The sequence below is a fragment of the Ovis aries genome, chromosome 5, assembly GCF_016772045.2.
Source record: "Ovis aries strain OAR_USU_Benz2616 breed Rambouillet chromosome 5, ARS-UI_Ramb_v3.0, whole genome shotgun sequence".
Taxonomy (NCBI): Eukaryota; Metazoa; Chordata; class Mammalia; order Artiodactyla; family Bovidae; genus Ovis; species Ovis aries.
In genome coordinates, this window is record NC_056058.1 from 16752335 (window position 1) to 16773448 (window position 21114).

Genomic DNA, 21114 nt, shown 5'->3' on the forward strand with positions numbered 1-21114 from the left:
CCAAGTGCCCTGGGGCTAACGGGGGGACCAGCGGGCAGAGGGGTCCCTGGTGCTGTCCCTCGAAGCCCCACACCCCCACGTGCTCCTACAGCCCTTTAAACGCCCCGGCCCACGTGCCCCCGCCAAAGCCGCCTCATTGGCCGAGGGGCGTGGCGGCTGCGCGGCTGCGCAGTGACGCGCCATAGCGGGCCCCGCCCCCGGCCGGCGGCGGCGGCGGTGGCGGAAGGGATGACGTCACCGGCTGGGGGGGCGCGCGAGCCGGCGCGAGGGGAGCGCGAGCCGCAGTGAGTGTCCTCGCGCCGCCCGCCCGGCAGCCCGGCCGGCGCGCGCACGCCGCGAGCCGCTGGCGCTCGGGCTCCGCTCGAATCCCATGCAACAGCCAGGATGTGAAGCGGGGCAGAGCCGGGGGAGCCCAGCCCAGCCAGCCTCCAGGTAAAGGGGGAAAAATAATCTTGAATTCGATTCAAAGAAATGCAGGCGCTCCAGTGGGGGTCTTGGAGACGGCGGAGTGGGCAGCGCGCCGGCTTTGTGCCGGGGAAGCCTGTACGGCCATTGTGCTTGGAGGATGCTCCGCTGCAGCCGGCTGCACGCCCAGCCGCTGCGCCGGGCAGGCTACGTCCGAACAATGCCCCTGAGAGGCTGGGCCGGGGTGGGAAGGGGCTGCGGGGGATGGGGCTCGGCGGGCGGGGCTGGGGGTTTCGCGGCCGGGAGGGGGCTGGGCTGGACTCGCCCGGAGCGCGGCGTTGGAAGCTGCCCAGCGCCGCCGGCTGCACCACCCCGGGCTGCGGGCGGGGCAAAGGCGCGGAGGGAGGACGCGCGTATGTGCGGAGGGGGTGCTGGCCCCGGCGGCGCCCAGCCAGGCTCCCCGGGCGGGTTCCGGAGGCAGGGGGCGCTGTGCTGGGGCTGGGGGGCGCGCGGGCGGCCCGGAGTGGAGACAAGCCCGGGACAGGTGCCTCCAGGTGAGAGCGAGGAGGGCACCGACTGGACGGTGCGCCCAGGGTAGCTGTTGTGCCCTCCGCCTTCGCTCTTTAATCCCCCTCCTCTAGAGACCCCCTACTCAATGCTGTCTCCCCCTAGCGCCCTCTCGGTCTCATCTATCCTTTGATGGGGGGTGGCCCTCCGCTACCTTGCCTTGCCCCACCCTTTTGCGGACCCATCGCCCCTCTCATATCCCCCAAGTGGGGCAAGACTCAGCCCCCAGCCCCAGGGACCCTGGCGGACGGGCGGACGGGCGGGCGGGCGCGCGTGCCGGGCGCCCGACCTCCCCTAGGAGCTGGGGCCCCCATGGGGATCCCGGGAGAGGGGAAGCCGCCCCTTCAGCTGCTAGCCTCGCGGGTTCTGCACGCCCTGGGAGCCCCCTTGGGGGCTGGGAGGAGGGGCGGTGACGTCATCCCTGGGGGCGGAGCCGTCGGAACCAGGTTGAAGGGGGCGCGGGGGCCCCCTTACCCAGAGGGAAGCCCTCCCCCCCACCCCGAGTTAGAGCGCCGGTACTCTGGGCGCGAGGGTTTCGACCGAGTTACGGCCAAGTTCACCGCTCCTTATGGAAACATTGCCACATTTAGGATTCCACCTGTCCACAAATCCTCGATACTTACCCCCACGAAACTCCCCGTAAATCAGAGAACCCACTTCAACTGCTTTCTCTCTGAAATTCTCAAATCAGAGAATCCCCCCCAACCCCAAGTGGAATCTTTTTTTGTCAGCCACACACACACCCCCACCCCCCCAGTCTGGAATCTCCTCTTATGTGATCCTTCCCCCGATTTCAGACCTTCCTCTAGTAGCTCCGTAAATATGCAGCTTTTCGGAATGTCCTTTCCTCTGCAGTCCTTCCTTAAGTTTAGCCACCCCCTTGGGTCCTCATCCCCAAAACGTAGGAACCTCCCCAGCGCTTCCATCTGGGGAGTGGTGCCTCCCTTCCCCTTCTAGGGCTCAGCTGGGATTCCCCTGTTCCCCCCATCTCCATCTGCGAGAGTCCTCGTTCTGAGCGTGGGGCCCTTCTGCCTCCCGCCAGACCCCTGAAAAACCAGCCTGGCCAACAGCTCGTGAATTGGGGAGGGAGGTGTCTGAGGCGTCCAGGCTGGGCATGAGGACTCTGAGAAGCAGGGACAAAGCCGAAGGGCCCTCGAGGGTGTTGAGGTCGGGGTCCCACCCGCTCTGGGCCCCCGGTGGTCTCCCCCGCTAGACTTTGGCAGTTGGGGTTCTGGCCTTTCATCAGTGTTCCCCACTGTTGCTGTTCCGGGGTGCGGGGGGCGAGGGTCCCTTTTGTTTGGGGCATGCTGCTTCCCTCTCTTCCACCCGTGAGCAGAGCCAGCCAGCCCGCGACTCCACTCCTGCCGATAGCAGCTGCTGCTGCTGGAGCTTTTATTAATGGCCGAGGGACTGGGTCGATTCTGCTATTTGCATAACGCCCCTCCCCCCACCCAGGGTCCCCTTCCTTTGTGCCCCCCTCCCCCTGCCAATCTCGCCTGCCTTCTGTCCCTCAGATCTCTTCTTCCTCTGCCAGCTGATACTTTGGCTACGGAAGGAAAGCAGCTGGGGCTGGGGGCGGCTGCTTTCCGCCCCCGTCAATCCCAGAGCCCACCAACTTGGGCCTGGGTCTCCGTCTGGATCCCCATCCCCACTCCCCCGCAATGCCTGCGGAGGGGACATCTCCGGATGCCTGCTGTCCTGTCCCCCTTCTTCCCCTGACTCCAGAAAGCTTCATCTTGCCCCGTTCCCTGGGCCCGGGGGACACCTTCAACGTGACGGTGCACTTCTGCTTGGGGCCCTGGTCCCCCCAGCCCCCTGGGGGCAGCCACCTGCAATTGTCCTGAGAGTTGGTATAATTGGGCTCAGGCGAACAAAACGTCGAGGGAGACCCGGCCTGCCTGGTGAGCTCATGCGCTTTTCTATTCCTGCCACCCAGTCGATGACATCGGCCCCCCAGGGGGTGAAGAGGACTGGTGCTGTCATGTCAGTACCTGTCCTGCCAGGAGAGGCCAGGCCTGGCCCACTCCCCATTCTCTGCGGAGGTGGGGAGGGGAGGCGGAGGCATGGGTCATTCTGATGTGGCCGGGGTATGGCATTGGAGGGTGCTACTGGGGTGCAGGCCAGCCTCCTTGGGGTGAACCGTGCTCCCCCATGGTCCCATGCCTTGAGGTAGGCACAGAGGGAGGGCACTGCCAGCCAGGTGCCCGCTTACCGCCCGCACAGGCATCGTCACCCACTGACAGTGCTTCTGTTTCTAGCTCCTTGGATCATTCCTAGTGCCTTTCTTTTTCCCCTGCTTCCCTGGGGGATCCTGGGCATCTTTGCCTGGCTGGGGGCCCCATTCGGAGACCTGAGGCGTTTTTGTCCCAGTACCAAAACGGTGGTTCTGGGCCGAGTTGTCAGAGCAGGTGGAAGGGGAGAAGCTCCTGGATGTTAGGAGTTTAGTGGTGGCATCTGCAGGGGACAATTCTGGAACCATGACTGTGTGTCCATTTTCTTTGGGCCACTGAGAGCATGGGGGTCTGCCTGGCCTCCACTAGATCGGGATCGGTCTAGGGGACAGCTCCACCTCTCCTTAGCAGACAGCTTTCCATGGATGACTCAGTTTCCCCTTCTACCATCTGGGTGGGCACGCAACAGCCCGTCACAGATGTTGGAGCACCATACATCTCCAACTGCTTCTCCCAGGAGCCAGGCGCTGGGAGACCTGTGGCTGTGCTGATTACTCCAGCCTGAAGGATGGTCAGAGAGGTGGCCGGGCAGGGAAGGATCGGGTAGTGCCTACGTGGCTCTGAGACGCAGCCCCTCACAGCCCCAAGTTTCACCTGCTTCCTGTGACTTTAGTGCAGCCACTGCTTGGAGGGGGCGGGCGGGGTGGGGGCCACCACCGATAGAGTTCAGGATGGAGAGGAAAACCCTAAAAATAAAGACGGATATTTATAAACCTGGCGGGTTTGGGGGATAATTGACAAAGCTTATGCTTTCAGCTGAAAGCAATTCCCACCCCCACCCCCTTTTACAACCCCGACTCTTTAGGTTCCATTTGTAGAGGCATCTGGAGCCAGAGGAAGGTTCTTGGGAAGTGCAGTGGCTCGACAGGCTCCTTGTGGGCTGTGGTGTCCTCTCTGGGGGGAGGGGGAGGCCTTGTGCTTCTGGAGAGAGGCAGGGGGCCTGGCCAGGGGCTCCAAGACGCCACCCTGCTTTCCTCTGCACCCAGAACAGCCTTCTGGCACACCCTCCGTGGGCGGGCGTCCCATTTCCCAGAATTTACAAGGAGGAGGTGCCCCTGTCTTGCCCTTGCTCTGTCCTTCCCCACCGCAAAAGATGCCCAGCGGGCGGTGGTTGGGGGGGATGTGGAGAGACCCCAGCTGCCCACCAGGCAGGGGGCTCACAGTGGGGACAGGCGACAAGATCCAGGTACCAAGCCAATAAAACCCTGTGTGGAGCTGTGGACAGAAGAAAAGTCACACCACTGCGCTGGGGAGAACAAGGGCTTTTCAGATGGTTTTAAAAATTTGGTCTGACTTCTATCTGGAACCAGAAAGCTCCTGGCTTGTGGCTGGAGAAGATGGAGTGCTGGACGGGGCAGGGGATGATTTTAAGTGCATGTCACCCCATCACCAGGACAAATAGCCTGGACCCAGGCAGATCATAGCTTGAGATGTACAGGAAGTGGTGACACCTGGGTCTTTGAACCCTGTGGTCCAATTTGCCGTCCCCTCTGGGCTTCTAGACGCTTAAGGTTTTGAGTGTAGTATTCAGATTCCCCCCTGCTCCCTTCTCTCTTTTTTTCTTTAAGGAAAGAAAAGGCTCATACACACACACACAAAGGAAGAAAAAACAAAGAACCCGGCTGTACCATTTCTGTCTTGTCGCTGGCTGATATTTCAGAAGTGTTGGGGTTGGGGGTTGTGCGTGGGGAACATGAAAAAACCAATTGGCTTACACTTCTGCAAAGGCGAAAATTAAGGAGCGGTGGGAGTGACTCACGGACAGGCCCCGACTTTCTGTGGTGCTTTATTTTCGTCTCTGTCCCTGTTCTGGGGAGCTGTCCTACCTCTCACCCCACCCCTCCCCAGGTCTGGCCGGGGTGGACCTAGGGATTGGTGCTCTTCTGGGCTGGCTATGGATTCCCATTTCGGTTCCCCTGGTCCTGTGGAGGCCCAAAGGATTCCATACCTGGAAACATACCCAGGTTTTTTTTTTCTTTTTTTTTTTTTTTTTTTTAAGAATCCCTGCACTCCCATGTTCCCATGGATTCTCCCCGATCCAGGGGCTTGGAACTCAGGTTTCTGGGTCACACTGACCCCGCTCCCATAAATATCCAGTTTTTGAAGGAGCAGATTTTGTCCAGAACTCCCTGGATGGTCCCTGTTTTTGAGGTTTTTTCGTTTTTGATTTTTTTTAAAATCTTTACTGTTAACATTAGTCCCTTGTTGGAAGGCCAGGCCCTAACCCTCCTAGGAAAACTGACAAATCCAAATTTTTGGTTTCCCAGTCGTCCCCTTTCTCCCTCTCCCTCTCTGTGTGGCATCACCTCTGTTCCTCAACCTCTCTGTGTAGGAGCCTCATCTCGTGCAAAAGGAGGAAATGCCTCTGGCTCAGGGGGTCCTGGGGCTTCCCTGGTGGCTTACATGGTAAAGAATCTACATGCAATACAGGAGACCCAGGTTTGATCCCTGAGTTGGGAAGATCCCCTGGAGAAGGGAATGGCAGCCCACTCCAGCATTCTTGCCTGGAGAATTTCATGGAGAGAGGAGCTTGGCGGGCTACAGTCCATGGAGTCGCAAAGTTGGACGTGACTGAGCGACTAACACTCTCAGGGGATCCTGACTTCCAGCACCCACCCTGCTGTGCATTCATGGGCTGGTTGGTTGACTTTTCTGTGCTCCTTCATCCCTAAGATCAGAGAGCAATCACGGCCTGCCTTATGGCGAGCCCCGACAGGAGATGCTGTCAGTAAACAGCCAGCCTCAGCTCTTGGACATGGCTGTTGCTGACTGTGTTCATCCTATGACAGCCCCAGCCCCCGAGTGGTGTCTTGGCCTCTGTCACAGAGGGCTGGGACCCTCAGATGGAGGTGGGCCAGGTGGAGAGAAGCCAGGAAGATGCTCTATTGCTGTGCTGTTGCGTGGGTAATTGAGTGTTGGTGAAAATTCAGGGGTTCTGGGAAAGGGAGGTCGATGTGTCTGTGTGTGTATAATTTAACGCCACTTATAATTAACCCCATGATCAGCAAATGAGGGGATGTCGGGGAATAATAATAGCTGATCTGACTTATTTGGAGCTGGCGCCCATTCCAGGTCCCTTGCCGAGCAAGCACCTTAGGAGCGTGCTGGGAACCCATTTTGCAGCCAGGAAAACTGAGGCACACAGAGAGGTCTTCACTGGCCTCGGGTCACAGAGCCCACATGTGAGAGAACTGGAAATCTTACCCAGCACCAGCAGCTGCCAGAACCTGAAGTCTTAACTCCTGGGAAGGAGTGAGGGGGGATCTAGCTGCCCCATTGTCAGAGAAGTAGCTTTGATGACCATTCCCCTGCTGGGTACACTGGAGAGTCACTGTGGAGAGCCCAGGACCCCCAGCTGCCTTCCTCAGAGTATGGACTCTGTTCTGAGGTAGCTTGAGTTGAGATTACGCCTCTGCCACTCGCTGGCTGTGTGACCTGGGGCAGTTTGCTCAACCTCTCTGTGCTTCCTTTTTCACATCTGTTAAGGGGAGAGGTGATGCTCTCCGCCTTGTAGGGTTGTTAGGAGAATCAAACGAGTCAATGTGTGTTAAGTGATGTGTCAATACGTAGCCAGACCTGCCTGGTGGGGGTTCCCCAGCAGCATCCCCCCCACCCCTGGAACCCTCAGCCCCTCATGGGGTCCAGCATGGGAACAATGGCAGGATGACTCAGCCACTGCAAACTGGGGCGTTCCCCGTCACTGGCTGCCTAATCAAGGCTGCCCCATATCTGCGGCAGGACTGGGCCAGGCGCCTGGCAGGATCTGAGCCACGGGAGGCCAGGCGAGGCAGGCAGGGAGGGCAGGTGGCTGCCTCGGAGATCTGGGCGCTCCTGAGACCCCAGGCAGTGGTCCCCCAACTTCCAGAGTCTGTGGTGAATCTAGGTGAGTGCCTAGGGGGAGGTCCCTGAAGATTCAGGGCTGTGCAGGCTCGGCTTTGGCTTCAGATCTGCTGAGAGGTGCTCAGGTTTATCAGCTTGCTGTGCCAGCCTTCATTCATTCATTTGCCAGTTCACTCAATCGTTCGTTCATTCAGTCAGTGTTTGTTGAATACTGGTGGCCAAAGAACTTGAGAGCCAGACCCTAGGTTCAAATCCCAGCTCTGCTGCTCACCAACTGTGGGACCTCAGACTATAGACGTAGACCTTTTGGGGAGCCTTGGACTGGGTGTGAAACCACCGTGTGCCTCAGTGTCCTCATCTGTAAAATGGGATCGTTGCTTCACTTATGGACGAATGTGTGCTGGTAGACTGAAAGCACTTGGTGCGTTCTTTCACTTGCTTTCTTTTTGTAAATAAAAGCAAATGAAAATAGAATTCAGGAGATACAGCAGTAAACAAGGCGGGCTCGGCCCTCCATCCCTTCACCCTGTAGTTTCTCAGGAGACAGTAAGTACATAAATAAGCAAGAAAAAGACTGGCTGCAGTAGGGTTCTGCGGAGATTGGAAATTCAGTGGCCCCCAGCAGGTCACGGGGCCACTATTTTGTCTGGGAGTGGAGGGGGGCTTTCTGAGTTGAACAGGTATTAGGAACACCAGGTGCAAAGCTGAGAAGGCAGGCATGTGACGCTGTGTGGCAGGAGATGAGGGAAGCGGAAGAGAGAGGTAGGTGACCTCCTGGGGTCTTGACCCTGAGGAGTTCGCATGGTGTTTTCCACACATACAGCTAGAGTTTGCTGAAAGCCCCCCAGAGCTTGGGTGCAAAGATCATTGCTAGTGGAGACCTGGGAACTCTGGAAACACCTCCAGGAACACCTCTCAGGCTGAGACCCAGAGAGGGAGGGGGACTTGCCCAAAGCCACACAGCTGCACCAGCGTTGCTTGTGTGCCTGCTGGGCTGAGCCTCCCACTAGAAGGTGGGCTGGGTCTCTTCACACTGGTCTGGAGAAGAAGACTGAGGCAGGAAGACTTGGCAGAAACTTCATTGTCTTTTTTTTTTTTTTTTTTTTCTGCACTGCATGGCATTCGGGATCTTCCCCAAGCAAGGATTGAACCCGTGCCCCCTGCAGTGAAAGCTCGGAGTCTTAACCCCTGGACTACCAGGGAAGTCCAGAAATGTCATTCTTAAACCCCAGGGCCCATCAGGGCTGGAGAGGTCATGCCAAGGGGACACTGGACAGAATCCCCCCAACCCTGGTCTTCCTGGTTCTCCAAGAAAAACCAGAAATCAGGATTTTTTTTTTTTTTACATGAAATCGCCCTATTTTTCCATTCTTGGATTGTTCTTTTCCTTACAACACCTTCATTTGCTGCTTGCATAGGCTCAACCCCTCACTTGCCATCCCCAGGCCTCAATCTCCTGGGGTGTGAAATGGGCTGAAGGCTCACAGCCACCTGGAGGGGTTATTTGAAGGTAGTGGTGCTGTGCCTCCCGGGGAGGGCTGAAAACAGGGCCTGGGCCAGCAGACCACGCTCGATAAAACATTGGCTCTGATTATATTAATATTGGTCATAATGATAAACTTGACTGAAATTAAATGCTGTGCCGGCTGGTCCCGCGGGGCAGTGCCGTGAATTACCTGCTGGCCGCAGGACCTATTCCTCTCCTCTTGTCTTTTCTGGAACGTACCTATTTGCTCTCAGGGCTGGGGCACTGGGTCGCCTGTGTTATCTGTGGAGTTCACCGCAGTGGTTCTCAGTCTGGGGTGATTTTGCTCCCCCACCTCGGGGGGACACAGGGTGAGGTCTGGTGACATCTGTGGTCATCACAACTAGGGGATGCTCCTGGCATCCAGTGGGCAGGGCAGGGATGCTGCTCCACACCCCACAGCAGCTGGGATGCCCCCGACTCCCACCCCCTGCAACAGAGAATGACTGGGTTCTAGATGTCAGTCATGCTGAGCTGTTGCAAAGCTGCTACGTGCTCCACAGCCCAGGCGGTGAGAGAAATTAGGCAGCTGGGGTATTATCGGATTATCCGTGAACGTCCGCCTCCCGCGCCCTGCACTGCCTTCCTGGACTCAAATGCTGAGATCCCAAATGGGTTCCCGCAGCACCTGTGCTAGCCCCCAGGGCCCAGTTGATCATCGCAGTTGGGAAACTGCCCCTGATGCATGGGTTCCTGGGGTTTTCTGGAGATGGTGGTGGATCTGGGGCGCCAAGGGGCTGCCACAGCCGGGTCTTTCCTTGTTTCCCTACCTGGTCTTTGGAGGCCAGAGTGCTAAGTTCGAATCCTGATACAGGCCCTCCCTGGCTGTGTGAGGTCACCCCTTCTTCCTCCCCCCAGCCTCGCTTTTCTCATCCGGGAAATGGGGACATGTCCTGCTTGTTGCATCAGGAATTAAACGCCGTCATGTGGACATGGGGTCTGGCGCCCAGGGTACACGCGTGTGTGTGCGCTTCAGTTATGTCCGACTCTTTCCAACTCCATGGACTGTAGCCCACCAGGCTCGTCTGTCCATGGGATTTTTCCAGGCAAGAATACTGGAGTGGGCTGCTATTTCCTCCTCCAGGGCTTCTTCCCGACCAGAGATCAAACCCAATTCTCTTCGTGCTCTGCATAGGCAAGCGGATTTTTCTTTACCGCTAGCGCCACCTGGGAACACAAGCAGGGACTAGATGACTGTGGCTTCACCTCCCCTCCCCACCCCCCCCACCTGTCTTCATAAACCACGGGGGGAGATGTGGATGGAACCCCACATCCACAGTTTCCCAAACAGTTACAACAGAGGGGAAAGAAACCAGTATTACATGTGGTCCCCGGTTGTGGAGTCTACACTGTGTGTCTGACGCAGGGCTCAAGCTTCGCTGAACTTCTTCCTTTCATCCTTAGAACAGCCCTGAGAGGCGGCAGATGGAGGCAGCTGAGGCACAGAATAAGGACCAGGAACTGGCTTGCTGGAGCCTTTTCCCAGGGTTGCCTGTGTGCATTTTTATGCTCACAGAGGGTCTGTACTTAGTTGAATGACCTGTTTCTTTCTTGAAATGGTTAATAATTTTTGCAGAAGAAGGCTCTGCAGTTTCATCTTGCAGGTAGCAGTTATGTAGCCAGAAGGGTGGTCACAGATGAAGGGGCGTCATTGTCAGCTGGTCTGGGTTCCAAGTCCGTCGTTGCCTCTTAGGAGCTGTGTGACTTCAGGCAAGTTGCTTTGCCTCTCTGGATGGTGTGCCCAAACCCTTCTTGCCGGCTTCTCTGCCCTCTCCCTTCTCACTCATTCTGCATCAGCCACGCTGACCTTTCTTCTCTTTCCACCTCCAGGCCTTTGTCCTTGCCATTTCCTCTGCTGGGCATTCCATTTCTGGCTGGGCCAACCCTATCCGGCCAGTGTTCCCCAGTAGTCTTTTTATTGGCCTGGCCAAAAAAGGTTCATTCAGGTTTTTCTGTAATACCTTACGAAAAAAACCCAAACAAACTTTTTGGTCAATATCTCACTTTCTTAGCTGCTGTTTTACAACCCGTCTGACTCCCTTTTCAGGATGGGAGCTCCATGAGGCTGCCTCCCCCAAGACCATCCTGCCAGACTTGTGAAAGCTGCCCTCCTGCGCTAGAACCAGCGTGTCTAATTGTCCAGATTAGATGGGTCATGGCTGGGAAAACCCCACATCAGCAGCTCAAATGCTCAGGCTCAGCTCCCTCTGCCCTGGGCAGGGCTGCTAGAAGACCTACAACCTCAGTGGAGGTGCTGTGTGACTTCCGCCACTCGCTTGCCCTCTCTGAATTGCCTCATGCCTGCCTGAGCTTTCTGGTGTAGAAGCTATGGTGAACGGCTATTGAGAGCCAGGGCCCCTGAGGACTAGTGTCATGGGGTCAGGGAACCCTGAAACAGTCCAGGAGGTTTCCTGTCTCTTGAGAAGATGAGAAACCCAGAGGAACACAGGGGATCCCCAGAGGGCATAGTAGCTGGGCCAGGAAATTTTAAGACTTCACTAACCCTGCTGTTCATTGACACCCTGTACATTTAGCCAGAGCAAACTCCGGGAGATGGAAAGACAGGGAAGCCTGTTGTGTTCATGGGGTTGCAAAGAGTCAGATATGACTAAGCGACTTAACAACAACATTCACCCAGATAGGTAGAGAAGTCACCGAGATGCCCCTAGGAATGGGCCCACCTTTCTATGGGGGATCCCATTTGGCATTTGAAGAATCTGCGTTCGAGCCTTGGCCTTCTGCAAAGCATGACTCTGGGCCCCTGGAGTCTCCTGACCGAACCTCAGTCTCCTTGTCTGTGAAAGGGGAACAAGACTGCTTTGAATGATGAGAACGGTCTGTATCGAGTCTGCTTGGAATGTGCTGGCACGGTGAAGATGTAACAGGCTGAACGTTGTAAGACACAGTATGGTGATGAAGCCTTCTCTGGGCACATCAGGGGACCTGCGCATGGAGCTTTGGAGGGGGCAAACGGTTTGGGAGTCTGGGAGCGATTGGGCTCAAGTCTGGCTTCTCCCAGCAGGGTTGAGTCTCCTGCTGCAGTGCTGCCGGAACTGGGGACCAGCTCCAGGCAGACAGAACCACAGGCCATGCTGGTGCTGTGATCCATGGCGGCAGGAGGCCCACCCCAGGACCACTGAGCCACGGTGGGGAAACCAAGTCACACCTCTGTGGCCAGAGCCATAGGCAGGTTTTGCAGGGGGGTAGGTTCTGAGCCATAATCACCCTATAAGATGCAGTGACCTCTCTAGATTCCCCACCCAAGAGCTCTCTGAGACACCACCCAGACGTGTGCCTTTTGCCCCCACCTCCCTGGTCCTCCTAGAGACTTGCTGCGTGTATGTATTAGTTGCTCAGTCATGTCCGGCTCTTTGCCACCCTATGGACTGTAGCCTGCTAGGCTCCCCTGTCGATGGGATTTCCCAGGCAAGAATATTGGAGTGGGTTGCCATTTCCTTTTGCAGGGGATCTTCCCGACCCAGGGATCGAACCCAGGTCTCCTGCCTTGCAGGCAGATTCTTTACCATCTGAGCCACCGGGGAAGCCCCATCAGGGAAGACTTGGTAGTTTTCTTGAAAACCCATTCTCTCTGAAAACTTAAAAAAAAAAGCACTTTATTTGTTTAGCTTCACCAGGTCTTGGTTATGGCACGTGGGATCTAGTTCCCTGACCAGCGATTGAACCTGGCTTACCCCCTGCATTGGTGGCATAGAGTCACCTGCTGGACCACCAGGGCAGTCCCTCTGAAAACTTAGAGAAGAAAAATCTGTCTTACTCTTGTCAATGGGCAACCTGGTATGTCCTTGACATAAGAAGGCAGAACCTTTAAAATAAATGTAATGAGAGCAAAAAACAAGAGAGAGAGAAAGAAAATGACATTAAATCATCCTGCTGCCGCCACAGGCTTAGAGCAGAGGCCAAGGGCTACTGAGGCGTTAAAGCCCAGTTAGCACCCACTGGAGACTTCCAGCCTTGAGGAGGCTGGAAAAAGCCCGGGAGGGGAAGGGCCCCCTTACTGGTGGAGTCCGTGTGGCTGCACACAGCTATGACTGTTTGGGGGTCTCTCCCTTCACACCAGGGTCCTGGGACTCTTATGTGTGTCTGAGTGTTCCTTCTCAACAGCCTTGGGAGAAGGTTATTTCTCCCTGAATTCAATTAATGAGCCTATTAAAAACTATTTATTTTCCCTGACAGTTGTTTACTGAGGAGAAGGAGATAAATTGGCTGGGCAGCCTCACCAGGCAGGCACGAGACGGGAAATGCCTGGCGCCTTGGGCCCAGGTGCTTAGTGAGGGTGGACCACAGGTTGGGCCCTGCCTTCCGACGACCCCTGAAACACGGAGCCTGAACTTGAGCTGCAGCTGCAGTTTGCAACCTTGGGGTCTTTGGGGAGGCGGAGCCTGGGATGAGGGAAAAGCATCCTGGAGTGGAGGGTTTCATGTTTGTGGTGGGGGAGAGTCTCTCAAAACCCCTCCTCTCTCCTGCACAGCAGTTGAACCCTTTGACTTTGGAGGGTACATAGCTACCTGGTGGGAAAAAACAAACATTTCTGAGTATACCTTGCAGCTAAAGTGCTGCGTGATTCAGTTCTGACCAGTGGGACAGAATTTCCTGGAAATGTCTTCAAAGGGAGGTAGCACATGCTTCCTTCTACCCTACTTCCCTCCCCAACTGGAATATCGAGGTGATGGTAGGCAACCAGGCAGCCATTTTGAACTGTGAGGCAGGTTCATGGCTATGGAGATCAGAGATGGAAGGAGCCTGGACCCTGATGATTAGGGGTGGACAAAATGGCCCTGAGAGGCCCACCTGGGAGCTTCCTTTATGTGAAGAGAGAAATTATGCCTCGCCAGTGAGTTTTGTTTTGTTTTGTTTTTTGGCCATCCACAGCCCAACTTGATCCTAATAGCATCTGGAGGTGAGCCTGGGGACACAGCACTTTTCTTCTTTCTTTCCTTAGGTCTCTGCTCATTTTTAAGTGAGACTTCCTCCCAATCTTTATTGAGGTTTGCAAAGTTATTATTTGTGAAATAACTTGTAAGGTTGTTAACTGCAAAATTCGCCTCTCCGCCTGGCTCCTCACCTTTCCCGCTCTGGCTCTGCTATCTCTGCTTCATATTCCTCTTACTCACCATCTACCTCCTTTCTTCCTGTCTCCTCTACTGTGTCCACAGCAGCACCTGTGCACAGTAGGGCCCCCTGAGAGATTTGCATACACAGGTCTCCATTCACAAGGCAAGAAATGGTGCTCTGAGACGCCTCAGGTCTTCCAGCTGGCTGGTGGCATTGCCTGCATTGGTAGCAACCAAGCAGGTGGCTCCCGAGTCCTCCCTTTTCACTTGTTTGTGTCCCCCCACCCCACAGTCGGCCAGTTCGGGCCGCTCAGCGGCTGCTCCTGATCCTTCCTCTCGCCCCCGCGTTCTCACCTCGGCCTCCAGAAATAGCCCCTTTAAAATAGCCGCGTCCTTGCATTCTGGGCTTCTGCATGCCCACGGATGTGACGCCGTGCTGACGGGCCAGCCTCCTTATCACTGTGGGATTTTTAAAAATACAGTTGGTGTTAGGCATCCTCCCCCCGCTCATTTTTACGCCTGAAACAGCCGAGCCACGCACAAGGCTGTTTCCATCCCAACACTTGTCATTTGGGGTTTCGCACTGTTTGTCCCCGTGGATACTCCATCACGGCCACCGGACGTCTGGTTTGCAGAGCTAAGAGCTTCCATTGCAGGCTCATGCCAGCCCACAGTTCCAAGTCTAGTTGGGAAGCCCTGAGTTTGAGTCCTGGTGCTGCCTCTTGCTGGCTGTGTGGCCTTGGGCACATGGAGGAACATCTCTGAGCCTCGATTCACCAGTCAGTGAACATCTCAAGACCTCAGGTACACAGCTGAAATTCTTGAAGCCTCAGTTTACCCTCCTAGAAATGATACCCCTGAGGGTTTTCCACTTGGGGCCCGGATCACACAGTGGATATTCTTGAGGTATGAGCCAGCCTCATTATAGCAAGTGAGTTATCTCTGAAACGGCCTCCGTGACCCATCCCAGGGAAGGATGGAGTGAATTCAGCACCCGCTTTGGGCACTGCCACTTCTGGGAACCTTCAGGAAATCACTTCCTCCTTTGCAGACTCAGTTTTCCTCATCCATAGAATGGGCCCATATCGACAGATTGTGGGCAGGTGACCAGGAGATGAGGCATCCACGCTGTTTTCCCCCTTCCACCTTGGGCTGAGGACACAGCAGATGCGCTGTAGATGTTGCCAATGTTTTCCTGCCATGTTTTATACTTTGAGACCTTGTCGATTAGTGGTTCACAACCAGACGGGCCTGGGTTTGAGTCCCAGCTCTGTTGCTCACCTGCTCTGATGTCACCTCCTGGCCTCAGTGTCCTTATTTGTACAATAGGGGGAGTGATGACCTTCATCTTCCCAGGATCCTTGGGAGGATCTGATGAGTTAGTAAGAGTGAAGACTTACTGTTGGGCTCAGAGTAAGGGTGACATGGTGGCCGTCATTAATACATCTAGGACTTTCCTGGTGGTCCAGTGGTTAAAACGGGTTCTAATGCAGGGGGTGCGGGTTTGATCCCTGGTTGGGGAACTAAGATCCCACTTGCCGTGTGGCCGAAATAATAATAACAATAACAATAATAATAATATACCTACTCCCTAAATAGTTATCTGGCACCTTCCACCATGGCACTTCTTCCTGGGAGTGGGAGCGGGGAGATGCTCTGTTTCTTTGGCTGGAAGATCCTGGCTCCGCCTCTGGGGCCTCCCTCCCACCCGGCAGGGATTAAGCTGTCCGGAGGAACATGCCTGGCCCAGGCCACAGGCACCACGGAGGCCGCCCCTGCTTCCTGCGTTTCCTCAGCAGGTGTTGGCTGGGGACTCAGGAAAGGGGGCAGAGGGCAGAGTCCAGGGATGGCTCAGAAATGGGGGCAGGAAGGGCTCTGGAGGAGGCGTGGAGGCTTCCGCTCCCAGCCAGCCCCAGAGGCCCGACGATGGATGGCTGGTTCAGCTGTGGCTACAGCCACCCCCACATCTGTGCCGTGTCATCCGGGCACCTACTGTGTGCCGGGCTCCCTGCTGGGGCCCTGCTGGGAGGAAGTGCGTGCTTCTGTGGCTCTCAGGTTGTGATCAGGAAGAGATGATAAGCAAATGATGTGTCATGTCAGGTGGTGATAAGAGGACAGAATAAAAGAGGAAAAGGGATTATGTGAGTGAAGGGATGAAGGCTGTCATCATTGTATTTATTTATTTTTGGCTGCCCTGTGTGGCAAGCAGGATCTTAATATCCCAACCACAGATCGAACCTGTGCCCCCTGCAGTGGAAGGGGCACTTAACCACTAAGGGTCTTAACCACTGGACCACTAGGGAAGTCCCAGGGCTATCATTTTAAGTGAAGTCATTGGGACAGCTTTTTATTGAGGAGTTGACAACTTGAGTAAAGCCCTGATGGAGGTCAGGGAGGGAGCCAAGTGGATATGTGGGAGGGAGAATGTTCTGGGAAGCGAGCTCAGCCTGTGCAAAGTGCCTGGGGCAGGACTGTGCCTGGGGTGTTGGAGGAACAGTGAGGACGCCCATGTATCTGCAGCAGAGCGAGCCAAGGGGCCCGAGAGAGGCAGGGAGGGAAGCGGGGAGGGACAGGTGGGGGCAGGGTGGGCAGGACCTTTGGGCAGGGCAGACTTGGGCTTTTACCCAGAGGAGGGAGGTGGGTACCTGACTTAGATGCTCATGGGAGGCTTCTGGGTTTCTGGGTGCTGCGGGGAGGCTACATCTTGGGCGTGGGATGGGGGAGCAGGGCAGAGGAGACTGTACTGGTGGTCCAGGCAGGGTAATGGGGTGAACCATGTGGAGACCGAGGATAGGGGAGACGTGGGGAGATTTGGGATAGAGTTTGAAGGCAGACTTCCCATGGGCAACTGTGACACCCATTTGGCAGGCAGAGAAGCTGAGGCCCAGGGAGGCTGGGTCATCTGCTCAGTGTCACACAGCTACATGTTGCACAGTGGCTACGTGGCCTGGTGGGGTGCAGCTTGCTCCCTAAGCACTTCGTGGCCGTCACTTCCTAATTTATGTGTCTGCTGTGCTTAGTCACTCAGTCGTGTCTGACTCTTTGCAACCCCATGGACTATACCCCTCCAGGCTCCTCTGTCCATGGGGATTCTCCAGGCAAGAATACTGAAGTGGGTTGCCATTCCCTTCTCCAGGGGATCTTCTCAACTCAGGGACTGAACCCAGGTCTTCCACACTGCAGGTGGATTCTTTACTGTCTGAGCCACCAGGGAAACCCATATACAAATTGACCCAATTTATTATAATTTAAAAAACAGAGACATTGCTTTGCCGACAAAGGTCTATCTAGTCAAAGCTATGGTTTTTCCAGTAGTCATGTATGGATGTGAGAGTTTGACCATAAAGAAAGCTGAGTGCCGAAGAATTGATGCTTTTGAAGTGTGTAGTGTTGGAGAAGACTCTTGAGAGTCCCTTGGACTGCAAGGAGATCAAACCAGTCAATTCTAAAGGAAATCAGTCCTGAATATTCATTGGAAGGACTGATGCTGAAGCTCCAATACTTTGGCCACCTGATGAGAAGAACTGACTCATTGAAAAAGACCCTGATGCTGGGAAAGATTTAGGGCAGAAGGAGAAGGGGATGACAGAGGATGAGATAGTTGGATGGCATCACCGTCTCTATGGACATGAGTTTGATCAAGCCCCTGGAGTTGGTAATGGGCAGAGAAGCCTAGCGTGCTGCAGTCCATGGAGTTGCAAAGAGTCGGACACAACTGAGCGACTGAACTGTATAATTTATATTTTCACATGCATATTTAAATTATAATAAAATTTATTGGAGTATAGTGTTAGTTTCAAGTGTACAGTAAAGTGATTCAGTTACACATATTGTTCAGTCACTAAGTCATGTCTGACTCTTTGTGACCCCATGAACTGCAGCATGCCAGGCTTCCCTGTCCTTCACCATCTCCCAGAGTTTGTTCAAATTCATGTCCCTTGAGTCAGAGGTGCCATCCAACCATCTCATCCTCTGCCACTCTCTTCTCCTGCCTTCGGTCTTTTCCAGCATCAGGGCCTTTTCCAATGAGTTGGCTCTTCTTATCAGGGGGCAAAAGTCTTGGCGCTTCAGCTTCAGTATCAGTCCTTGCACTGAATATTCAGGGTTGATTTCCTTTAGGACTGACTGGTTTGATACACATACATATATTCATTCTCAGATTCTTTTCTCATATAGGGTATTAGAGAACATAGAGTATAGTGCCCTGTGCTATATATATAAACAGTTGGTCGTCTGCCTTATGTATGATAGCGTCTGTTGTGTTCTTTCTAAGCTCTTGCTTTATCCCTCTGTGGCCTGTTTCCCCTTTGGTAACCATAAGTTTCTTTTCAATATCGTAAGTCTGTTTCTCTTTTATGAATAAGTTCATTTGTATCTTTTTTTTTTTCCCCATGCATGTAAAGGCTTGGGTGAGTTTGCCTTCTCTTAGTCAAGAAGTTGATTGGAATCCCCACTCTATCCCATTTTAGGAAAGTACGTTGTCAGTACTGTCGGCAGATATACCAGGACAAAATCAAGGATCCTGGATTTGAATTTACCCTTGCCTCTTACTTAGCTGTGTGATGTTATGGCTCTTGCCTAACCTCTCTGAACTCCCCATTTCCGGTGAAATCAGACTCAGCTCTTTGCTTGTCATCCCAATAATATTTTTTTAGCTCCTGCTGTGTACCAGACCATTTTAGGCAGACTGGTTATCCCTGTCTTGACCACTATGGCCCCCAAAATGTTAGTTGACAAACTACAGTGCTTGGGCCATGTGAGAGTGGATGGGAGCCTTCCGTGGATCCCTTAGTATGGATGTCAGAAGCTTGTAGGGAAGTCTTGAGGCAGCCAACCGTGGGAAATGCTAGTTGTCTGGAGCCTGGCCGCATAGGGACAGGTGCCATGTGCAAAACCCTGAATCAGCAGCACTGGGGTAAAAAACAATTTAGAAGACCTGGGCTTGGAACCAGAGGTGTTTTAGGAAAACTTGTACATATATTTTACTTACACTTTCCACTTATGTTCAGGAGAGAAAGGTGATCAAAGTCTATGTCCAAAGAAGTCTAAAAAACCCCATTCAGTTGCTGTCAAATGATAATTCTGTGTGATAAGAAAGTTGTGTCTAGGGACTGCCCTAGTGGCCCAGTGGTTAAGACTCTGTGCTTCCACTGCAGGGGACATAGGTTCAATCCCTGGTTGGGGAACTAAGATCCTGCCTGCTGCCTGGTGTGGCAAAAAAAAAAAAACAAAAACAAAAACAAAAAAAAAAAACAGGCAAGCAGTCATGTTCAGTTTAATTGGCAGCATTTTTTCTTTCTTACTGACACATAAAATAATGATGCAGCTTAAACTCAATGCAATACAGAAATCGTCAGATCTGGAATTTGGATGAGGAAGAGGGAGAGAAGATAAAAGTCTCCAAGAATGAGCAGTGGGAGAGGAGGTCAGGAAAGGCTTCCTGGAGGGCGTGGCAGCTAATCTGAGATGGGTGGTTGAGTAGGAGTTACCTGGGCAGAGACAAGAGGGAATGATGCTCCAGGCAGAGAGAAGAGCATGGGCACAGACTCCCCATGTGAAGTCGCTGTGAGCCCTCAAGGTGGAGCAGTTAAATCCGGTGCCTTGCATGAGGCCCAGCACATTGTACATGCTCACTAAATGGCTCATGGTAGATGTTAGAGCAGTGGATCCATAATAGGCAGCCAGTTAGCGGACACAAGGTAGGTGCTCAGTAAGCAGGCACTGCCCTCAGTCCCAGACCTGGATGATGCCTTGTGGGTGCTGCATTCCAGCATCTGTGTTTGAGAGACCTGAGACCCAGAGGTTTGGGTCTGTTTGAAGTCCATCAGCAGGTTGACTATTGAGCAGGGGTAACCTTGAAGGTTATCCTCAGCTCCCTGTCTTGCTCCTAAGGAGGCTCCATCATCAGATACACAGTGAGCAGGCAGCTTGAAAAGAGGAGAAACCTGAATCAAACTGACTTCAGTTTTTTAAAAAAAGCAGATGAATTTATTTAGAATACATCAGCTTCAGGTATGGCTTAATCCAGGAGCTCAGACAAGGACTCTTTAACTTCTTGTTAAAGATGAAGAAAACCAGACTGGTGGTAGTTTAGTGGCTAAGTTGTATCTGACTCTTGCGAACCCATGGACTATAATTTGCCAGGCTCCTCTGTTCATGAGATTTCCCAGACAAGAATGCTGGGCTGGGTTGCCATTACATTCTCCAGGGGATCTTCCCAACCCAGGGATGAAACCCGCATCTCCTGCATTGCAGGTGGAATCTTTACCACTGAGCCACCAGGGAAGCTGAAAAGCACACTGGCATGGGTTGCCATTCTCCTAGTCCAGGAAAGATAAAACCAAACCCAGATTGCTTAAACTGCTTGCCCAAGGCCACCCAGCAAGGAGGTTAAACCATGATTCCGACTTGGGTTGCTCTGAATCTAAAGCTCATGGCTTAGGATGGTTGTGCCAAGCCAGGTGGTGATGACTCCACTTTACAGACAGGGAAATGGAGATTCATAGAAGGGAAATGACTTACTTAAGGTCACAGAGTAAGCAAGGAGCAGAGCCTGCGACCAAACTCACATCAAGCTCATGGTCTTGGATCTCATGCCGTATGGTTCTCCATAAGCATGGGTTGGATGGTGCGTTGGTCCAGCTGAGACAGAGAGGAGGAAAGGTTTGCCAGGAGCCACACTGACTTTGGGCCAGGCTCTCCCCTCCCCACCCAAAAGGGGCCCTCACACCAGCCCTCCAGCCTCCCACCCTGGATGGTTATGACTTTGCCCTCGCTCTTGATGAACACATCATGGGTGACAGGTGGGGAGGTCCCCACTGGGACTGGCTTTGTGCCAACCGTGAGTCCCAGCCAGGCCTGCCCATCTCTGTCACAGGAGGAAATGAGATTGGCCGCCAATTGTTCTCTTTAGAGCCAGCCATCTCACTCCCCGATGCCTGGCTCCCAGCATCAAAGGAATTGATTGCTCAAGCCCTCGTCCCTTCTCCCTAGCAAACACCTGATCCACTGCTTGGAAATTCACTGTTTCTGCCTGAGCATGGTCTCTGCCTGTGTTCCCTTTGCCCTTGGGCATCTCCATGGCATTTATAGGGCACTTACTGTATACTCCGTGTTGAGCTGAGCTGCAAGCCAGCTTTTTCACCTCAACCTAGGCCAGGCTCTGGGGCTACCAGGTGACCTGCACTCATCTCCTCCTTCTGCCACCTCCAAGCTGTGTGACTTTGAGTAAGTGGCCTGACCTCTCTGAGTCTCAGTTTCCTCCTCTGTAAAAGGGAGAGAATTAAGTGAGATGTGTGTCTTAAAATAGTAACCAGTGTTGTTATTACTGTCTGTCTTTCTTTCTTTTATGGCTGTCCTGGGTTTCTCTGCTGTACGTGGGCTTGCTCTAGTTGTGGCAGGCAAGGACTACTCTTCCGCGCAGTGCACAGGTTTCTCTTTGCGGTGGCTTCTCTTGGTGTGGAGCCTGGGCTCT

The 21114-nt window shown here is 54.0% G+C and overlaps 1 protein-coding gene across 1 annotated transcript in view; it reads left to right on the top strand.

Moving 5' to 3' along the window:
- The first annotated feature begins 283 nt into the window (after positions 1–283).
- The window catches only part of PTPRS (protein tyrosine phosphatase receptor type S), a 110422-nt gene continuing 89591 nt past the window's right edge, over positions 284–21114 (top strand). Inside the window, exon 1 of the mRNA XM_060416308.1 lies at positions 284–432. The gene's annotated coding sequence lies outside the window, so the exon portion shown is untranslated. The remainder of the gene's footprint in view (positions 433–21114) is intronic.